Genomic DNA, 13,494 nt, shown 5'->3' with positions numbered 1-13,494 from the left:
ATATTCTTGAAACTCAGGGTATTTGGGGGCCATTTCAAGTTTGTTCCCCTTTGAGAAATCAAAAATGTTGGTGATTTGCCTAGAGTTGCCGTGAGATGGAGGATAGCCTACCTGGTGAGAGATAACTTGAAGACTAACCAGCAGATGAGGAAGCTGAGCATGGGCAATTTTTAAACTTCCCACATAATGAAGGGATCTCCTAAGGCCTGAAGTAGTCCAAAGAGCAACTGCCACCATTCTAAGAGGACCCAGAGACCCAGCTACTGAGGACTCTTTCCTCATCAATGAAACTAAGTAACAGCAAGTCTACTGTGAGGTGGGCACCATGCCAGACCCCAGAAAGACATATGATCATTTACTTTCTAGAAGGTATCAGCATTGCCATTTTACAGGTACAAAAACTGAGGCTCGGAGCAGTTAGAGGGTCCTTCAGGATCCTACAGCTGGGACAGAGCAGCAGCAAAGTCTGGATTCCTAGCCAACTCCACAATCCACTTCTTTCCCATCACTCTGCTGCCCTGTCAGGTGATTCTTGCAGCCTCTGAGAAAGGAGTTTAACCAGGATGAAAGAGGAACCAGAGGATACTTGGGTCGACGAGTCAAAACTCAGCAAGGAAGACCTGGCTCCCTGCCACAGGCCTCGCTGTTCCTGCTCATCCACTGAGTGAGGGGCTCCATGGCAATACCCCCCTTCACTGTGAGGGCTGAAGGGCTCCCCAAATGGGCAGGGGTAAGACAGCTATACCGTAGCCACCAAGCACAGGCTGCCCAATTCAACCTTCATGGGTGACCTAGTCAAGTTGTCGGGGGCCCCATATCTCCTTGACTTTCCCCTCATCGCACCACCTCTCTGACTGTATCATAAGGATCTCTTTCTACATCTATGTTCTTTGAAAACAGGAATAACAGACAGTGTTTTAAGTCCTCAGTCCCCGAAATGGCATTTGGTATAGAGTAGATGCTCAATGAATGTCAAGTGCGTGAAATGAAGAGAATTCAACATCAAAGCTGGACAAGAGGACTTTAGACCATGGCTCCAACCCTGAGATTTCATGCCTTAATGATTCCTAGATCAGTTTTCCGTCTCTGGGCAGTTTAGGGTCTCCTCAACATCAAGATTTCCCAACCAGATGAGGACATTAGGGGTGTTTAAGGCAGTCAATCATTCAAAGCCCTCTCTACAGGCTCCTGTGTGCCATCCTTTCAGGAACAAGCAAACATGGCCATTGGAACACTGTTAATCCCATTTTAAAGACTAAGATGAGGCTCACAGGTGTGAACTGATTGCCCCAGGGCCAATAGTCGACAGTGAGGCTGCTGATTCCCTAGTCTTTTCATGGGACCATAATGCCCCTTCAGCTCATGATTAACAAGCCTGGAGCATAGATTGGCAAAGTGAAGGGAGAAGGTGGGTGGCTGGAAAAGAGGAGAGTGTGCAAGAAAGGGAAAATAAAAGGCAAGAGAGGTGAGCAGCTTCTCTGGAGACTGTGGCTGACAGCTGACAGTCGGTGACCCTATGGCCCTGGCAAACTCTGAACTCCTCACTCAGAGCTGCCTGGGGTGGGGGTTCATTTGGCTCTCAGTTCCCTGACTCAACCAGTTGCATCTAGGCCCCATGAGCAAAAGCAAACTGAATGCTTCTTGATGCTGAGTAAAAAAACAGGAAGTCACAAGTAGCTTGACTCTCCTCTCAACTTGGGTCTCCAGAAGTTGGGGCAGGCAACTCCCTGGCAGCTCGCCCCCGTGGGAGTCTGTGGCATCCTCAAAACACGGGGTTCAGGGGGCTCTGAACACTGGTCCCGGGAGGAGCCAGACCAGGCACCCCACAGGGTGGGAAGTCAGGGAGACAGGCCTTTGGGGGCCAGCTCCATCACTGTTCTGTTCACTGAGCAAACACTGAGCGCTGACTATGTGTTCAAACCCGTGTGACCCGAGGGTAATAGCTCACTCGGAGCTGAGTTTTGTCATCTGCAAAGTGGGGACAGCCCCTGCTGCACAGGGTGTCATGCACGTCAGTGAGAGCTCCTCCTCTACACACAGAGTCTATTCTCAGCACCGAGGCCACACGCTACCCACCGGGTGCCTGAGATGGGGGCGCTGCTGCCCGCTTCCCAGGGCTGCAGGCAGGAGGCAGCGTGGGCAGGACTGTCCCCACCCCTCTCCCCTCACCGGAGCCCGGGGCCTGAGGGAGGTGAACCTCTGCCAGCCCCCAGCCTGGGCCCAGTGCCCATGTTTATGACTGTTTATTTCAGGGCAAGTAGAAAGGAGAAATTAGAGCCATAAAAGACAGGACAACAGACCAATAAAAACCAGCTCCCAGAAGAGTCAGAAGGAGGAAGAGAGGCAAAACTGTCACCATAGCAACACAAGACAGTCAGAAGCACGCAGGGAAAACAGCCCCTGCTCTGCCTCTCTCCTCTCAGCAAAGCAAGCCTGGGACCCCATTCGGAGCTCCCTGAAAGCCACGGACCCCCCCTAAAGCCCTAGGCCCCAGGCTGACCTGGCTAGCAGTGCCCCCCTGCCCCCCAGCCGCCCCTCTGCTGGCCCGCATGTAGCATAGGTCCCAGCCTTTCATGAACCCAGCCCAGCTTGCTGTGCCCTGGGGACTCTGCGCTATGCAGATGGCCCAGGCCCTATCCAGAGGGATGATGATGGTGATGGTGAAAGCCGGGAAAAGTTTCCAACAGAGTAAGACAGGAGGGCCACAGAACTGTGGGGGCGACCAAGGCCCAAAACACCTGCCCCAGTACTCTGCCCCGGAGTCCCTGGGGAGCAGGCAGGGAAACAAGGACATGGATGAGGACACCAGGCCCAGAATGGTGGCCCCGTCAGTGCCGGACCCTGCAGGCCCAACACAGTGGCTGGGAGTTGTTCTGAGGATCTGGGAGTGGGGTCAGCAAATTCCTCTGGGGGTCTTAAAGGACAAAGATCTCTTGGTTCTGGCCCCTGGGGACACTGGCCACCAATTCAGGACCGGTTGGAGAAGGATCCAGGGGCCCACAGGCTCATGCTGACAGAGGCTTCTTGGTCCTTCAGCTGGCAGGCAAGACAGGTGTCCACCAAAGAGCATGGCTGGCCTGGGACCAGCCTTTTGGGAAGTGGGTCAAATTGTTCCCAAAGCGCAGGATCTGTCTGTAAAGTCCCTTTTGCCAGACTGGGATTTTGAGGAGGAGGAAGGTGCTGAGGCCAGGAGGCCTGGGTCCTAGGCACAGCGGTGCGCTGGCTGGCCAAGAACATCTGGGGCAGGTGGCAGCAGAGGGTCCAGGTGCGCAGGCACAGGGGAGGGGCGGGGGTCACCCTCGCCTCTGGGCCCCTGGCGGTGGGAAGGGGAAGCGGAGGGTTGGGGCGTCCTGGAAGAACGCTCTGGAGCCGGAGGTGCCCGGCGGGGGTGGCGGCGCCGAGCGGCCGAGGGGTGAGGGGGGCGATCTGGAACGCAGTCAGGAGGCAGCCCCGGGGAGCCGGGCACCGGGCGCACAGGCGGACATCGGGACGGCGACCGCAGGACGCGGGCTGAGGCACTGGGTCCTCCGCGCTCCTCCCAGCCTCCCTCCAGCGCTGGCCCCGCGCCCCCTCCCCGCGCCCCCACCCCGCGCCCCGCCGCGCTCACCCGGGGTCGCCGCCGCCCTGCTCGGCCGCGCGTCCGCCGCCGCTGCCCCAGCCGCCGCCGCCGTGGACGCCTCTCCCGCGGCCGCCGCAGCCTGCGAGACGGCCCCGAGCCCCGCCCCGGCCCGCCCCCAGCCCGGCCCCGCCCCAGCCCGGCCCCGCCCCGCCCCGCCCCGCCCGGCCGCACGCGCGCGCCGCGCCCCCTCTGCGCCCCCTCTGCGCCCCCTCTGCGCCCCCTCTGCGCCCCCGAGCCCGTGCCCGCCGCCCCCACGCTCCCGGGCCGCGGCCCTTCTTTCCGCCTCGGCCTCCGGGGGGGAGCCGGGACCAGCGCTGGCCGCCTCTACACGCCGAATTCCCTCATTCCCACTCTTCTCTCCCAGAAACCCCGAGACAGGCCCGTGGCCAGTCCCGGGGGCGCAGCCCACCCGCAGCCCACGCGGCCGCGCTCTCACCTCACTTTGGGTTCGGAAGCCGCGGAATCCTCCCTGCCTCCCTGCCTCCCGCCGGCCTCCCTCCCTGCCTCCCGCCGGCCTCCCTGCCTCCCAGCCCTTCGCGTTCAGAGCCCCAGCCCCGGGGGCTGCAGGTCTCCCGTGGGCCCACCAGAAGAAGTCTTGCAAATGCTCCCTCCCTAAGGAGTAAGCCTGCAAAAACACTTTCAAAAAATTCTTGTGATGCAAGGGGGTACGTAGGGGATTACAGTGTCATTGTCGCGATCATTGTTTTAAAACATCTGCCGTGGAGGCTTTCGGCATTAGAGAGAGATTCAGGAAACCCGAGAGGTGCGCGGTGCCAAACAGGTTGTGAGTCAGAGCTCCTCTTGGGGGGCCAGGGGGGAGGGCGCCTTCTCCTGCTTCCTTTCCCAGTCATTCCGCGGAGCATCATGAAACATTGATTAAACCCCTACCGTGGGCCTAGCCCTGTAGTGGGGGCCAGGTCGGTTTCAGCGGGTGCGTGGGCTGGGAGCACACGTGTCCTGGTCCCTGGTCCCGGAGTGTGGCGAGCTTCCGGAGACTTTGATCAACTCCGTCTCCTTTCCGAGTTCCAGTGTCCCCCATGCCTAAGGTCCTGATGCCATCCTAGCCTCCTTCCGACTCTGGATTGCTTCTGGGAGCTGCCTAGCACGGCTCCTGCTCTGGGTTTTGGTAAGAATTCAGGTAAGGCTCAGGAGGGCACAGTTTAGTTAGAATGAAATAGTCTCCCAGTTGGAAGTGTCTTTAGAATGAACACTTTCCCCTTCCTCTTTTGGGGGTCAAGGCCCTTCATGCCCGGCCCAGCTTGTGTTGTCAATCCCTGTAAAGATAATACGTTTTATCATTGGGTGGCTCTATTAGAAGAGGCTTCTGACTGTACCCCCCTACCCCCATACACACACACACCAAAACTTCTGGCATATTCTCTCCACCTTGGACCTGGCCAGGCTCTGGAGAGGACAAAGGTGAACCAGCCACAGATGCCATTCACCCCATAAAGCACTATCATTTCATACCATGGGAATGCTCCTGACTTTACACCTGTCTGTCTCTAATAATAATATAGCTTAGGTTGGAGAAGAGACTATTTGATGTATGAGATTTCACTTCCACATACTTAAAAGATGGCTTCTGTTTCAGTAAAATTGAGGGATACCTGTGTAGCATTGCCTAGCCCATTGTGAAATAATAGGGTTTCTAATTATCAGTGTGGAATTTAATAATTAAGTGTTTCCTAAGACACAATAATCAGATGAAATAGTCTTTCAACTTCATTAGTAATACTAATAACAGGTTTAGAGGTTACTATAATAAAGATTATAGTGAAATTAAACTGTCATTGAAGGGGCAGGTAGGTTGAGATTAAATTTCAGACGGTTTTCATTCACAATATAAGTTTGCTAAAACGAACCTAGTGTCTTAATTAAATTAACTTTAAACGGAACTGTTCCAGTTTCAAGGGCATCCTCTTCACTTATTTATTTTTTAAAAGATGTTTCTCGAGCTTTGACACAGGGCCAGGCACTGTGTTAAATGATGGCATAAAGACACAAGTCCCTGGCCCTGAGGGACTCAGACAGGTTGCCAGCCCGGGTTTTATGACAAGGCAGAAAAGAAAGCCGGCTAAACCAGAGGTATTTGCTGTGTGGGCCCAGGGCAAGAAGGAATTCATCATGATTTGGGGGAAATTGGAAGCAGATTCTTTTAAGCCAAACCCAGAGGGATGAGTTAGTCTTCAGTAAGCAGGAAATGGGGTCAAGGACGCTCCAGGTAGAGTGACAAGAGAAAGGCCCTGGTGGAAGGGGGTTCGGTGTGGCTGCGGTGCCCGAGGGACAGCACAAAGGGGACTGAGAGTGAAGAACCAGAGCAGCAGCCGGAGAAGGCTGCTCTTGACCTTGGGAGTTTCAGGGAACTGGGTGACCTTGACTGGAGTGTCTGTTGAAGTGTGCTTGGAGATTGGGATTGAAAAAAAGAAAAGGCACCAGGGACAATGGTCAGGTGAAAAATGCCATCATCACTGGAGGGGGCGGGGGAGGTTGTGGGCTGCTCCCCATGGACCAGGTTCTACTCTTTCACATTTGAAAACACATTCTCTAAAGCATCCGCAGTGCTGAGAACAATACTTGGCACAAATTTGGTGCCGGCTGATATTTACGGAATGAATGGCAGGGTCATGAAAGACGAGCATCCTCTCTGGAGACAAAGCCACAGGGGCTGATCCCACTTGAGGCTCCTTTAACTACCCACGGAGACCCATTCTAGGGCTGTTAGAGCATTCCCTCTAAATTCCTGGACAAATTAGATTTTCCCTTGTTCCCCCAAAAGATCATTTCTGCTGCTGAGCTTTTGCTTCTCTGTATACCTAGGAGGACTTCCTCTCCCATTAAAGACCACTTGGTCTGATGCTCATGACTTCTGGGGGCAGTTGTGACACCATGTGCTCATGCTTCTTTACTCTGAATTCCTATGAAACTAACAATCTGAGCCACTTACACCTCTGATTCGTCACATACCCAAGTTTCTTGAAGACAAGGACTTTTTCTGGGACACGCATAAAACTTCCACTTGATGTGAAATCAAAGCTGGGCATAAATCCTGATCCCGCCACTCACTGGCTGTGTGAACTTAAGTTACTCAAGCCTTTGGAGTTTTGGTTTTCTCTTCTATAAAACGGAAGTAATAAAACCTACCTCCAAAGGTTGATGTGAAGGCTAACAAACAGCTTTGCAGTTATCAAGGAAAGAGTAACTGTGTGCGTGCGCATGCGTGTCTGTGTGTGTGTGTGTATGTGTGTGTTGTCTCCAAGTGCCTTGAGTCATGCTGGCCGTATAGTAAGTGTTCATCACAGATGAGCTGGTTAGTGGATTGATTCATAGAAGAGGGCTTGAAGTGGAGGCTGAATGATTCCATGTCCCCAAACCCTATGGTGCCCTCTGCTTGCTACTCTATAGGAAGGACACATTTTATTTATTTTATTTTATTTTATTTTATTTTATTTTATTTTAATCTAACTATCTATCTATCTATCTACTTATCTACCTGCCTATTTAGAGAATGTGAGTGGGGGGAGGGGCAGAGGGAGACAGAGAAAGAATCCCAAGCAGACTCCCTGCTGAGCACAGAGCCCCTCTCGGGGGTCCATCCCATGACCTGAGATCATTACCTGAGCCAAAATCAAGAATCAGATGCTCAACTGACTGAGCCACCCAGGCACCCCAGGAATCTTTATTTTTATCCTCCCAGTTTACTTTCCTCCAGCAGGAATTACACAGCACTTGCTTTCCCTCCGGCGTTACTATAATGGCTTCCAAAGGTGGGGGATGTTCTTGCCAATTACGGGCCAGGGTTCCTTTATGTAACTAGGGGTTTCTACGGAAACATGGCCCAGGCTTCAGAGGGAGCATAATAGATTTGATTATGAATATTGAGCCAATTTTCACAGCTGACATACCGCACACTTCCTTATTGCAAAAAAATCACAGTCCAAACTATGTAGAGAAACTTGGTAATGCCTGCAAGTTGTGCATGTGGCTGAATTGGAGCCTGTGACTTAAAATATCTGACTTTAATCACTTTTTTTCAATCACTGAGCATCTCAGGCTCTTTCAGGCCTCCCTTGCTTTGCATATGGTTCCAATCTGCATCGAATGACCTTCCATCCTGGTACATTCATTGAATTTCTATTCAGTATTTTTTTTTTAAATCCCAGCTCATAAGCAACCCCTCTATAATGCCTCCTTCAGTTCTCCTGTGTGGACTCCGTGGTTCTTGCTTGTGTGCTACCATAGTATTGCATTCACCCCTTTGTCAACGCATTCCCCAGGCTGTGTCTTACCTGTGTCTCTGTTTAAAATGCCTTATTCAATGTGCACCATATATGGTTTGATTCATTAACATTGAACTCACAGCCAACAGCATTTTAACTCATGCTTGAACAAAGCTTGTCTAACATGCGTTTTCTCCATAAGACCCATCACCCTTTTGTACACGTCGGAGCACTGGACAGCACTATTCTTGGGGCCATTTTAAACCCATAATCACCAACATAAAGTACAAAAATAGGAAAAACCTTGCACGAAGTAGACTATAGAAAAGGTACTTGTTCACAGTATGAGAGCTGAAAAAAGAAGACAGTGTCGCCTCGGTTGACCTAGGCTAAGAAGGTGCATTGGCAACTTGAGTTTCTCACTGCTTGGTGCACTTTGGGAAATAATACATTAAGAAAGCACCCAGAGTATTGATTTCGAGGTTACACGTACATTTTGATGAGTGGGCAAATTCATAAAAGCAATATCTGCAAATAATGAACATAAACTATATGTGCCTCCCGCCTAGACTTATGAACTCTTTGAAGCCAGCATCTGTGTTTTATTGCTCTTTGTATCTTTCCAGGACCTTGAAAAACACCTGATACATAAAAACCTGGCACTCAGTCAATGCCAACCGAATGGGTGAGCCATTCAATCCGGTCTCCTGTTTCTTTAGCAATTTCCCCAACAATTTATAAACATATTATTAAAGCAGCAAAATGTCTCTGGTTCTTCTCCCATGTGAATGTCATCAGCCTAATTTGATTCTTTGCAGTTATTTGAGAAGAGCCCTCCCGGCCTTTGAAAGTAAGGAGCAGGATATATGGAATAGATCCCTCACATGTGGCAAATCTGGATAATACAGATACTGGCTTCCAAGGTGGGTAAAAAATGATAAACGACAGCATCCACTCATCTCCCCCCAAGGGGAAGAGGGAGCAATACATTTCTAGGATCTGGAAAAATAGTGTCAAATGACGGCCAACAATGGAGAAAGATGACATAGCCCAGGAACTGAAAGGGAGACACTGGTGGTGAGAGGAAGAGAAGTGGATGGCCGGAGGCAATAGAGTCACAAGAACTGTGCAGGAACTTTGCAGTGAGGTCAAGATTTAAATCTGGGCTCCTCTCCTCCACTTAGAGCAGTATGACTTTGGGCAGGTTTCTCGACTTCCTGCTTCCTTGGTAATCACATATATAAAACAGGGACAATAGGATGAACCATTCAAGGTTGTTCCTGCAACTGATATTTATTGATGCCACTATGTGCCAGATAGAAACACGAATAAGATAACAAAATGCAGATAATTAATTAGCACCTAAAACAGTGCTTGCTGCAACAGAGCTACCAAATTTAAAAAGTGATCTTCACTATTTCCACCCTTAAGTTATTTCTGTTTTCATTCTTTCTCTCTTCTCTCTCCTTCTGTCTCTAAATTTCAAAGCTTCAAGGTAAGACTTCTAGTCTCTCCCAAGGCCAAACTCTCTGACATTTTTTCATGGTCAGTTGATCTCAGTATTAGGCTTAGCCAGGTATATCCAGAAATTGCTGGTTGCATCAAGTTTTAGCAGCTTTGACAAAGTGAGTCAGTCCCTGTAGGGGACTACCTCACGACCCACAAAGCCCACGCCAACTCCAAAATCAGCATCAACAAAGTAATGACACATCTATATGGACCTTTGAGCAAAGACTGAGAGCATTTTATAGGCATTGTCTAGTCATTTATGCAGTATCACAAACAGGTAAGTGGGGCTCACTTCTGACTATACCCATTTTATAGCCAGGGAAATTAAGGCTTGATGGGACTCATTCAAGTCATCGGTTGAGTCCTAGCCACAGCCAAGAAAATAAAACACAGGTGTCGTGTCATGACTCACAACTGAGAACCAAGGGTTGAATTCCTTGGGCAACCAGATCCTCCTCCTTTTCTTGACAAATGATTTCTTTGCTTTTCAGGAAGTTGATCAATGAGCAAGCCCACAGGTTAATTTAGACACAAGCCATGATTCTCTCTCTTGCTATCAGACTTTGCCTCCAATGTGGAGAGCTGAAAACACAATGGGGTACTGAGGTGATGTTAAAATTCTCACCAAACAGAATGACTGAGTATTGAACTTCTTTACAATCCCTGCTAATAATGCACCAATGGTTCTTGTATCTACATGCACATAAGTACTATATGCGACATTCACATAAATGGCCATGTTAATGATTTTCAACCTATTGTGTTTGCCTTCTGACTCTTCAATCACTTGGAAAATACCTTATAATAGTGATGCTTGATATATTTAGAACTCATACTATTTTGGGTTTTCAAAAAATACGTTTTCATTCTCCCTTTAGCCACTGCCAAGGTCAACTCCTTACCAGCTCTCCCTTGAGTTACCTGGACAGCATTCTTTTTTTTTTTTTTTTTAGGATTTTATTTATTCATGAAAGACAGAGAGAGAGAGAGAGAGAGAGAGAGAGAGAGAAAGGGGCAGAGACACAAGGCAGAGGGAGAAGCAGGCTCCATGCAGGGAGCCCAACGTGGGACTTGATCCCGGGTCTCCAGGATCACACCCTGGGCTGAAGGAGGCGCTAAACCGCTGAGCCACCCAGGCAGCCCCCTGGACAGCATTCTGACTGGTCCTCTGCCTTCATATTCAATCCAGCCCACTACTATACACTTGAGGCCCAGAAACACTTGTAAGAGACGTATGTGATGGGGGCAGCCCCAGCAACATAGACTTAACATCTTTGTAGAACTCACCTGGCTGTTTATAGCCTGCCCTTGCTTGTTCTTCCTGCTGCATTTCTTTCTACTCCTTAACTCAAAATATTATATCACTCCTCTCTCTGTGCCTGCTCTTTCCTCTCTCTGGAATGCCCGCTTTCTGTTATCACATGGACAAAGTCCAAATGTACCTTCCAGGTAGGAGAACATCATTTTGTAACCAAATCTCTTCTGAATCCTGATCCTCAGCCTGCCTAGGCCCACTGACTCACACACACTCTATCTCACAGTGATTTAATTCTGTGCATCACTTCTTGAGCTCCTGAAATTTAGAAATTATATATATATACATGTACATATGTATATGTGTATATATATCTCATAAGTATGCATACATATACATATTTTATATATAGATACATATAGATACAAACACATATGAATATGCCCCATAGGTACACATAAATACCTATTTGATACACATACACATATAGATATATATTTAACATCTGTGTTCTCAGTCCTTGACATCTAATGTCCACTTGATAAATATCCACAGAGTTGATCTGAATTAAACTGAATCCCTCAAGATCCGGAGATTAGAAAAACTGTCCTTTGAAGTTAGTTCTGGAAAAGTAAAGTATAATCAAGCTTGAAAGAGCAACATAGGATCTTTTTAATAGAAGAGTGCTTTTTTAGAGTGCTTTTTTTTTTTTTTTTTTTTTTTTTGATGAATTAGAAAACTTCTCCAATGTGCTTTTCTGGCTGTGTGATCTTAAAATAAAATCCACATTAGTGATTATTAGGCAAATCCAACAAATAGTTCTCTGCTTCTGATGTTGAAATGCTCCCTTTCCTTACATGCCAACACCTCTACATTTTCTTTGTTTTAATTATACTAAGCGTCTTTTTGTTCTTCCTGGGACATTTGCCTGGGAGGCTAGGGCAAGCTATAAATAATAATCATCGTCATTATAAGAAATAGTATTTACAGAGTCTATTCTTGGAGCCGAAGACTAATTCATGAGCACGCCCAACACGGCCCTGATAGAGCTGCAGTGATTTCTTGGGGAGAGTCTTGGGCTCTTGAATATTTCACCTGTCTCATTAGCGTCACTCATGTGGCGTGACTGCTCAGACGGCAGCTGCTTCATCCAATAAACTCCATCAAACTGCTTCCCATCTGTTAATGGGGAGGAAATGGGAGATTTTAGAAAATATAATGATTTTTATGTTGCTGAACATAAGTGCAATTGGTTTTCTGGTTTCTACATTTCCTTTATACCCAAGGCTTCCATGAATCTATTTAATATGGGTTTGTGTGTGCGTTTTGTTAAGAAATAAAAACAATGTTATCTTTTATTACACACATTTAGGCACTTCAAGGTGTTAAACGAATCTCAGAGCAGAAAGGGCCCTGGAAATAATTTAATTAATTTAATAATTTAATTCAGTTTGTTCATTTAACAGATAGAAAAACTGAGGCCCAGGAAGGGAAGGGGATTTCCCAAGGTCATATGGTAAGAATAAGGTAGAATCTGGGAGTTTTGGGGGAGGGGGGAATTGAAACATGGTGTGCTGGTTCCAGCTAGTGTTTTCTTTCTCTCTCTGATCTGAACAAATCTTCCTCCTCTTCTGATTTGAGCCCTAAAGTTTTCAGCTTGTTACATATTTAGGATACTAATCTTCTGCACATTAATTATCCAGTTACCTCCATAATTTCTTAGAAGTCCTAAAACTATTTTATTGGACTGCACTGAGTATTGTCCCCAAGACAGATGAGCCTATGAAGTGAGAGAACCAGGCAAGTTCTGGAGGCAAGAACTGGAAACTGCCAATCGAACAGGCATCGTGATCTGGTGGCAAAAGCTTGCTGTCCTTCATCCTGGGTTCTAGGAACAATTCTGCTTGATATGTTCTATGATTTGGGGCAGGTCAGTAAACTCCTCTTGTTTCAGTGTTTCCATTTGTTCACCATGGATTATAAATGCCTGCCCTGACTTCCCTAGAGAAATGATGAGAGAATCAAGTAAAATGACAGATGTTAAAAGACTGTGAAAAGCTAAACCACCACCACCACCACCACCACCACAGAATCATTATTTCATTCAGTAGCAGAAACATAGCAAGACTATTTTGCTTTTGTTTATTGCCAAAGTGTCATGCATGGTAATTTCATGCTAATTTCCTGCAGGTGGTCAGATTTTTATTGGCCCTTATTTGTCTCCTCCCAAGCATCACTGGAGTTTGGAACATATTTTATATTTTCACATACTTAAGAATTTACTTAGCACTTACTATATGCCAGAAACCCTGATAGGTGCTAGGGATACAAGGAAGGATGCTCTCATGAATTCACTGCCCAGGTGCGAAACAAATATGAAAATATATGAGAAGCATTTACGGACTTTAGGGACAAGCATTTAGCCAGGCTATGAGAAAGGCTTCCAGGGAAAGTTGTTGAAGTCCTGAGAAGGGCTGATCCAGGAGAAGAAAAAGGAAAAGGTAGAAATAACAACAAATGCACTGCGATGCTGATTTGCCTGGGACATCGTGAATACTTTAGTTGGACAGACGTGATGGGGGATCAGGGATTTAGACAGCGGTCCTCACAGAGAGATTTTCTTATATTCTCGGAAGCTGATACTCGTTGTTGAGAGTGATTGGGAAAATTTGATGTCAGCGTGCACCCATTTCCTTTCTCGTATGCTTTGTCCTGACGCAAGCAGAGACACTTAAATTCACACTAAGGAGTGGTGATTGGGAAGTGCTTACTCCTTTCTGGGGAGTATGTATGCAAAGGATGATATAACAAATACCCATGTTCTCATCACCTAGAATAACATCTTGTTATTTGTGCTTCTTTTTTTTTCTATTAAATAATAGGATATTAAT

At 47.7% G+C, this 13,494-nt stretch overlaps 1 protein-coding gene and 1 long non-coding RNA gene across 21 annotated transcripts in view; one reads left to right on the top strand and one right to left on the bottom strand.

Moving 5' to 3' along the window:
- CYRIA (CYFIP related Rac1 interactor A) overlaps nt 1–3,707 on the bottom strand; it is a 103,482-nt gene extending 99,775 nt beyond the window's left edge. The window contains exon 1 of one of the 3 annotated variants that reach the window (XM_072771018.1): nt 3,608–3,707. The gene's annotated coding sequence lies outside the window, so the exon portion shown is untranslated. The remainder of the gene's footprint in view (nt 1–3,607) is intronic. The other 2 variants (XM_072771019.1, XM_072771022.1) reach the window with 2 other exon arrangements.
- Nucleotides 3,708–4,342: 635 nt separating this feature from the next.
- The window catches only part of LOC140601704 (uncharacterized), a 45,276-nt gene continuing 36,124 nt past the window's right edge, over nt 4,343–13,494 (top strand). For 6 of the 18 annotated variants that reach the window (XR_012004729.1, XR_012004728.1, XR_012004726.1 and 3 more), the window contains exons 1-2: nt 4,407–4,757; nt 8,658–8,762. This is a non-coding gene — a long non-coding RNA (uncharacterized lncRNA). The other 12 variants (XR_012004742.1, XR_012004737.1, XR_012004731.1 and 9 more) reach the window with 8 other exon arrangements.

Source organism: Canis lupus, chromosome 12, assembly GCF_048164855.1.
Source record: "Canis lupus baileyi chromosome 12, mCanLup2.hap1, whole genome shotgun sequence".
Lineage (NCBI taxonomy): Eukaryota > Metazoa > Chordata > Mammalia > Carnivora > Canidae > Canis > Canis lupus.
This window is presented reverse-complemented; position numbering and strand designations above follow the sequence as displayed.